We start from the raw sequence: 8,892 nt of genomic DNA on the forward strand, positions 1-8,892 counted from the left end.
TTTTTATAAGTGTGGCGCACAACACACCCATAAACAAGACTCTACTGGACACGGCTCGTAGACACACCCTAGGACAGAACTGCTCTGATACCACTTTTGTCAGGACCCAATCGGAGGGCCATGACGGGCACCCGGAGTTAACCCACCGGGCACCTCCCATCGTACATTCACATTCGTATCTAGGTGAGCCACATGGCTTATCAACAAAATCTATGCCTCAATAATACCATTTCTAATGGATAAAAACACTTCTATACATCAACATCAATAACTACGTCCATATACATATACACAAGCCGATGAGGCTTAACAAAATAATATACCAAAAGTATGAGGGGACAAGGCAAAAGACATCTACTATACACGACTGTCTACGAGCCTCTAAGAAGAGTATGAAACATTATCATAAGGATGGGACAGGGCCTCGCCATGCCCATATATACACAAAATAATAGTACCCACAGCTGCAGCTCCGGATCAATGGAGCTCCTCTAAGAAATCTCTGGATAAGCAGCCTAAGGATCAAGTCTGTCTCCCTGTCCACCTGCGGGCATGACACAACGTCCACAAACAAAAGGACGTCAGTACGAATAATGTACTGAGTATGTAAATTATAATCAAAATCATAATAGAAGCATAAGAGATGACATAAGATAGAAGAGTCATGAGATGATGGATCCATCTGTACCTCTAGCGACACTCATCATGCATTCTTACCTTTTTTCCTAATAGGAACCTTCCATTTATAATGCTTACTTATATAGTAGTACCATACCCGACTATAGGTTCGGTGTCTCACATAGCCGGTAATGACAAGACTCGGTGTTATACATACCTGGCCCTACCAAGGCTCAGTGTTATCCATACCCAACTGCAGTGGTGTGCGCGCGGTAGATATCATACCCGGCCATATAAGCTCGGTGTTCTTAGTAGTCATACTTTAATATATAAATATATATATACATAGGAGTACCTATATGTCCTCAAAATCATCATCATTTTCATTATATCCTTCCTTAGAGGATCAACAATCATAGGATGAGACCAATGGTATCGTCAGAATATAAAGATCAAGAGCTTTAGTGATTCTAGGAAGGAAATCATCATGGAAGATACTATGAATTTCACATGAAGGTGTACATCAATAGGATCATGCCTTAAGAAAGAAGGGTTAGCCCTACATACCTCTTTGTCTTTTTAACCATTTAACGTTCACTGTCGAAGCTTGGAAAATCTACATTTAGAAGGATTCATCCCATGGTTAAGCCTTAAAGATACACTTACATTCAAACTAGAATAATTCATAAGTTAACGAAAATTGGGCAACATTTCCCCTATTTCTTGGATTTGTGTTGATGAGGTGTGTTGAATATTCTAGAGCTCTCAAAAGTTGTGGAGAAGATAGGAAATGAAAAATAGAACTTGGGTCACCTATTTAAAACAAGAAAATAAAGCTACCCGTCGGGATTTATACGGACACTTATACGGTTCGTATAATATTATACGGTCCGTATAAGTGACCGTATAATATCGCCAGTGGTGACCCTTCACTGTAACTGGTATACGGACCCTTATACGGACCACATAAAGTTATACTGACAGTATAAGTGGTCGTATAACTCCCCTTTTTCCCAAATCGTTTTCGTTGGTTCTTTTGACCTCCAATCCTTGTGGAACCTTCTTAACACTTATTTAACACTTCTTTAACCATAAAATAAGCCCTATTGCAGCCCCTCAAGACATTGTTAAATACATATCAAATCAACTATCGCGAAAACCTTCCTAAACGTGACTTACATTCACTTTCTTCAACAAACTTAGTATCACATATCCATATGACTTTGAAATCTTATGGTACGCACTTTAAGCTACTTAACACTCTCCTTAATCTCATAAGGACTTCATGTTCATCTTAAGCTCACATTAGGCTACTCACAAGGAAACAAATCCGTAAGTCCGAGGTGTAACAAGCCATGACCTTATATGTTGACGACGATATTGTAGCGTGTCGTATTTTTTCCGATTCGCATTTGCACTTGCCTCATTTAAAAAGGAAAGTGTCCCGAGGATTTACGGTTGTCAATCATACCGGGGAAAAGGAAAAAATATACTTCTACATAATGGTACTCTAAATGGACTTATTTTTAAGAGTTGCCACCTAATTTTTAGGAAATTAGGAAAAACCAATTCGAAAAGAGTTCATTTAAAACGTTTCAATTTTAAAAGAAACCTAATCTAACCAAAGTATGGATAAGTGTTCTGGTGATCCCCCGGAGAAGGTGTTAGGCACTCCGGTATTAAGGATCTGCTCAATTGCGGTTTACTTATGGGTTCTAATAATATGCCTTAATGCTATGAATTGTTTTTGATAAAAATTGCTCAGGTTTACATTTCTGCAATAAGGAATGTCATTTACGCAAAATATCACATCTTGAATGCCGGGTTTCGGGCTTGGACACTTAGGTTAAGACTCGAGGGCACTTGACTTAAGAAGAACACCACATAAGCCTACCCTTTAAAACTCCTTTAAAAATCTTTTGTTTTTCAGGTAAAGTTCTCCCTTTTATTAGGGCATAGCAGTATAATCCTCATAGGTTTACCTTATTTGTTTCTAATCTCTCATCCTTCCTTAAATTCAATTTAATTCTTAAATCCAAGTCATTTATGCTCAAACTCTCAAAGTTAATACATCAATCCTATTTTATTGTCAAATTATGAAAAGCAGGCTTATATTAAGAGTAATTCGTATTTCACATCTGCTTTATACATGTCTTTGAAAATCAATTTTGACAACTGTAAATCATAAGTTCTAATCTATAAGGGTTCCAACGATACTTAAACAAAACAAGTAAAACATAATATTTTCAAAATAACTAAAGGGAGGGAGAGAATGAAGGTGGAGAAAGGTTAATCGGACAAGCCTATCTCCTCGCCTTCTTGGACCTTTTGTTGCAATTCTGTTCTTCCCTTATTCTTCGTCTGAAAGCTCCAAATGTCCAAGTCTTTGCCTTGTCTCCTACTACTTCTCTTCTTGTCATTCCATATTGCTTGGATTCCATATGCATGCTCCAATTGTGCAATATTAGTCCTTGTAGTATACCCCAAACTTGTTTATTTGTACCTCGCAAGAATAAAACGGAGAATGATTAGTAAAAAAGGATACGCCACCCCACGGGGTGACGTTTATGAATATAAATATAATATCCCTCGGTTTCGCATCAAACTATAAGAGCTTTGATTACTAAAGGCTCAGAATCATGCTTCTTTCAAATATGGGATAAAGGACCCCTGAACATGTCACGGCTGCGAAATAGCGACCCCTCAGTCATTATATTACCTCGCCAAGCGCATGTTGGTTCCTATTTTATAACTAGACTATGATCATCATTGCCCACCGAGGGATAGAATCTTTCCAGACTAGGCATGCTCATGTTAAGTATCTATTTAAATCAATAAATTTTCATCAAGTATACTGTTCTTTTTTTAAAATGTCGCCTCAAGTTAAATACTTTTTCATCGGCCCAAAGTGTAGCATATGTTACACATTAACATGTTCTTATAAATATAGCATCCGTTCTTAAATCAAATATCAGAAGTAATACTAACTGTTCGAAACAGCCTTGAGGCAATAAAAGTTTTTTAGGCCAAGATGACAGTAGTAGTTTGGCCCAAAAGACACAGATAATTAACTCAAGTCTACCAAAATTCAGCAGTGGTTCTCAACCAAGTGTAGCATCTGTTTATTTTGAAGCAAACAACTTAGCCACCAACATGATTGCAGCTCAATCATAAAATGTGAGAGTCAGCTCAAGTATTGTTTCAGCTCAAGCATTGTTTCTCCTAGAATCAAAGACAGCAGTTAATGATTAACATACAGCAGTTAATGATTAACATACAGCAGCAAACTACACAAGCAATAGCAATAAACAGCCATCAGTAGCAACTTGGTTCAGAACTGGATCAATTATAACATCAGTTCCCAAAAACCACTGTAGCAATCTGTTCTTTTTAACTTCTCAAGTTGCATCGAAGTAGCAACAAGGTAACAACCCAGATGAAGCAGCATATTCAATCCTCAAGTGCAACAATGATTCAGCCAAACTGCAGCAGTAAAACACCTCCCAAAAAAAGGTGTAAAGAGCCAAGATTTGCAGCAACTGTTTGAAGTAATCACAACAGCCAAGATTTGCAGCAACTGTTTGAAGTAATCACAACAGCCAAGTAACAGCTAAAGAATGCAGCAAACATCCTTAGCAAGGCAACCAAATTGCAGCAGTTTTTTAACTAAGAAAACCAACAACAGTTAGGCTAAAAAATAGATAGCAGTACTTAGCCTTAAGAAATGGGAACCAATACTGCAATAGTTGCTACCACATGCAACAAGAACATTAGTGAAGTATAGTCAAGTGTAGCAAGAAACTTCTCATGAAAATGGCAACATCAAGTGCAGTATTTTTTAGTTTTAAACCAACAACTAATTCGCCAAAGTGTAATACTTGGAGTTCAGAAGGTGCAGCACCAAGACAACATTAACACAACAGGGCAGCAGGCACATTCTTACAAAGCAGCAGCTATTTTGTTTAAAGTGAACATCCCTAATTGTAACAGCAACTTCAACCCTCTTAAGCAACACTTGCTTCACCTCATGAAAGATCATTGAGTGTTGGGATTTGGAATTCCCCCAGTTCATGCCATAACAAAATGTCTAAGTTTCACAAATTATAAACAAAGACATTGCTTTTAACGCTAAGAATAGAGAAGAACTTCACTTAAGAGTATATTTGAGTAGTCAGTCATTTGGGGTAGTTTCCAACGATTCAAAGAATAGTCTTGACAAACAAACAAGGACAACAAGCACTCAGAACAAACATAAGGACCAAGACTTTAGCAATTGGTGAATCAGAACATGGAAGGAAGTATACCAACTCAACATGATCCTAAAGGGAGTAAACAAACTTTAAAGAATGACCACAAACATATAAAACAGGACATCAGGTTTGATAGGCTAAGACAACGAAGGGGGGCTACCACCATCTTCCAATGTCACACAAGATCAAAAAGGTTGCTAGAACCTTTAGGCATGGCAAAATATTAGAAGGGGCTAAACCCATCCCACCATTTGCCTTGAGCTATTACCAGCAGAACATCATAAGAAAAGAACCAAGTAAGAGTTGAATTAACACTTCCTTGCCAATGTGTGTCTTAATGTGTGGCAGTTGTTGGCCTCAAAGGGGGTGACAATAACTAATCCAATAATGATGCAACATAATGATAGCCTTAATGCAGCAGCAAAGTAACAACAACAAGTGGCAGTAGAAAGACCAAAATGCACAGCAGTTCACGGCATCACAGGGCTGCAGCTAGGTGCATCTTTTGTAGCAGTGAGCTGATTCAAGAACCACCAGTTGTTTGCCTTAAAGATGAAGGTGAACAGTTCTTTTTACAGCTCCTCAAATGCAGCATATTTTCCAGAGTTCATCAGCAACTCAGGAAACATTTGAGATTGGGAGTTTTCCCCAAGTCATGCAAAAAGGGAAGGGTGAAGAATGAGTATTCAGCAGCCAAATTGGTCAAAAGTAATAATAAACAAAACATGAGGCCTTTCACATTAAATGAATATAATAACCTTGGATAGGCTTAACACATCCTAAGCAAGATACAGAGCTCAGAGTATAGAAGTGGATGAGCATACAGACAACAGCCAAGAATTCCTAGAAATTTAGTGATTTCTCATACTCAAACAAGTCTAAACAATTCCAAGAACTAAAGGTTAAGTCAAATAGGCGCCTCTTAAAACATTTGAAAATTTGCTACACCTTCCACAAAGTATTCATCAAATAGGCATCAATTACATCCCAAACTATTTGATTTAGGTTTCAGCTATCATAAGTTGATTTGATTTAACAAATAGTATAAGACAGGAAAGGACAAACTATACAATTTTATAAAGTTTAAAACAAGTGATCAACTAATCTTGTAAAACACAAACGAACATCCTTTTCCTTTCAAAAATACTGGGGTCCTACATATTCCTTTTATCTTTTCCAAAACTAATTCCTTCTTTTGAAGACAACAATAGAAAACAGTTTACCCAAGTTTCATTCGCACATAAACACAGAACTTACTTGCTAAATAGATAACAATGTCCTATTCCATTCTACTATCCAAAGTGCAAGTTTACCTTACATTGATCATTACCACCTTAAGGAAACATGATATGGGGAATACAAAAAAGAGAGATAACAGGGCAGGTTAAGAGGAAATTGGAAAACAACAAGTTATAGGCTGGTGGCTACTGAAACAAATAATCAATCACAGGCACTTTGACTAGACAAAAACCAAAATGAACTACTGTTAGCCAATAACTCAATCAGAAACTATTTTCAAGAAGTTTGTACACCAACTTGTTGGATATGCAAAAACAGTGAACAATGAACTGAATTTTTCCAGGCTTAGACAGAAATTGGGAAGACACAGCCAACACTACAATGGATTTCAATCTCTCCCAACATGTTTCTAAAATGACAAATCGTATAAATATCAAGCAGGATTCTCAACAAATAAATTCCATCAATATTAAACACCTTGAGACTCATTCTTGGTTTTCAGAGGGAAAGAAGGAACATGCTAATACTAAAAATGGGCAAGGATTTTCAGAAACTTGTTTTAAGTAATACTTTAATCATTCTGGAAGGAGGAGAAGCCCAGGCAGGTCACTAGAGCTTCAAAACATGAAAAGATATTAGCAGAAAATGAGTTACCCCCATCCCCTTTACTTTAGCAAGACGTTACTCAAGTTAGACCAACTTTAGGGAGATATATTTTTAGTCAGGCTTAAAAGCAAATGAGTTCCCTTTTTGTCAAAGCTTCAACACTCAAGAGAGGAAAGGGCAGATTCTGGTTTAGCCAAGTATGCTTTGAGTGAACAAAATTTTTTCTTTACTACCACAAACAAGTAGACAGAATTGGGCTAAAAGCAAGTAAACTTGTTTTAAATCTATCTTAGAGAGCCTTCTTTATTACAGTCTTAAACCAAACCAGTTATAAACCATGACACTTTAATTTTTACTGATTCAATGTCAATGTAAATAGTCATAGAAGAAATGGCTTGTAATATCTTTTTAACCACAGCTTATTCGTAATATCACTCTTCTTGAACCAATTTTATACTTATAAGCAGGAGCAAATATGAGGAAAGGCAACTAATGTCATCTATTGATCAGCCAGTTAAGGAATCAGAAAAAATCAACACTCAGGACAACTATCAAAATTTTGCAAAGTCATTAACCAAGGCTAGACAATGTTCAGACTAAACACACTTACAGAAGTAAGAACAGACAGATTCCAAATCTGGATCATTCTAAATCATAGTAGTTTCAAGGCTAAGTAAAAACTCTCTATTACCATTCTATTCAGACCTCTTCATTTCCCTATGTGATCTAGTTTAACAGGTTATTCAATTACGAGGTGACCTTATACTACTATCCATTAAAGTTTTCTAGTCTCATTTTTTCTTTCTTTTAATCCCTTTAGCTACAGAATTTAATAATTGCTCCCTTCCTCTATCATGAACTCATAAAAGCTTGTTCATGGCTCACTTCCACCTATGCTACTCTTGATTCCTGTTAACCTTCTTCCTTTGTGCTATGTTTTGTTCATTTAACTAGTCTATGGGTTCTTAAGCACCATGTGTTATCCTAATAGTCCGTGAATCAAACTTAGTTATATGAAGCCAACCCCGAATGGTTCTATTAACCTACGAACAAAGACTAGTTATTATCCTAGTCATTCTACATTTACTAGCCAAATCACTAGAGCAACTACTAATCATATTAATAGTAGCACTAACTACATTACTGACTAGAATATCATACAGAACAAACAAAACTACATAAGAACACACATAAACACTTAAAGGCACAAAAATAAAAGAAAGCATAAAACGTTACCTTTTTCACGTGCAGCGACGGGGGCGACAGGAGTTAATGAACCACCTTTCACCCGAGTCGTATTCCGACGAGCGGAAACAACTTCCAAAAATTATATTTAAGCGAGAACATCCTCGAAATCCAATGGGTTAACCGGACTTCTTAGTGTTCTTACTCTTAGGGTTATGAAAAACCCATTTAATGGTATAAGAACCAATTTTCTGGTCTCAAAGCCCCTTTTTTTCTCTTTGAACATAAAGGGGTTCAATTTATAGAACTCCAAAATGACCTAGGGTTTGTATTGGTCGATGCGGGACTTCCCCCTCTTTTGATTGGGTTGAAATTCAAATTTAAAAGACAATAATAGCTGTAAATTGGTTGGATTCGTACTGGAAAAAGAAAGAAAATCAACAAAATTACCATTGGCAGTTGGAGTGTACATTGAAGAGGATGGAACAAGGGTCGTTTGGCTGCTCTCCGATAGTCTAGGGGTCGTTTGGTTCTTCTTCTTTTTTATTAAAAGAGAAGAAAGGGGTTTGAGGATTATTAAGGGGATTTGGGCCGGGTCTTGTTTAGAAGTTTGGGCTTGGGGTTTTAGGTTGTGCAGATTTGGTGTTAATTGGGCTGAAATTTTGGGATTAAAAGGATGGCACTTGAATTTGACAAATAGCCTTCTTGTACTTCAAAGGCTATAAAATAGCCAAATAATTCAGAGACTGAGATGAATTAATTATTCAAATAACTAAAAGCTTCTTGACTTTGACAGCGTATAATATGACCTTAAATTGAAACTAAAATTGCGTATTTAATTAAAACCCTTGTTTTGTGTGCAAATTGACTTCAAATCTACGAAAATTAATATTTAAGATATACATGGTATATATTAGGGTATTTTGCCAAATGAAATGACAAAATATAACCAAAAAGTGTTTTGACAATATTTTTTGATTTTCGAGTAATTATT

General features: G+C 36.5%; 1 long non-coding RNA gene across 1 annotated transcript; it reads right to left on the minus strand.

Moving 5' to 3' along the window:
* Window positions 1-258: 258 nt before the first annotated feature.
* On the minus strand, window positions 259-8,429 carry LOC132606146 (uncharacterized). Its single transcript, XR_009569614.1, has 2 exons — window positions 7,950-8,429; window positions 259-4,284 (listed from the first exon to the last, which is right to left on the minus strand). It is a non-coding gene; the product is annotated as an uncharacterized LOC132606146 (long non-coding RNA).
* Between the last annotated feature and the right edge of the window lie 463 nt (window positions 8,430-8,892).

This window comes from Lycium barbarum, chromosome 8, assembly GCF_019175385.1.
Source record: "Lycium barbarum isolate Lr01 chromosome 8, ASM1917538v2, whole genome shotgun sequence".
In the NCBI taxonomy this organism is placed as follows: domain Eukaryota; kingdom Viridiplantae; phylum Streptophyta; class Magnoliopsida; order Solanales; family Solanaceae; genus Lycium; species Lycium barbarum.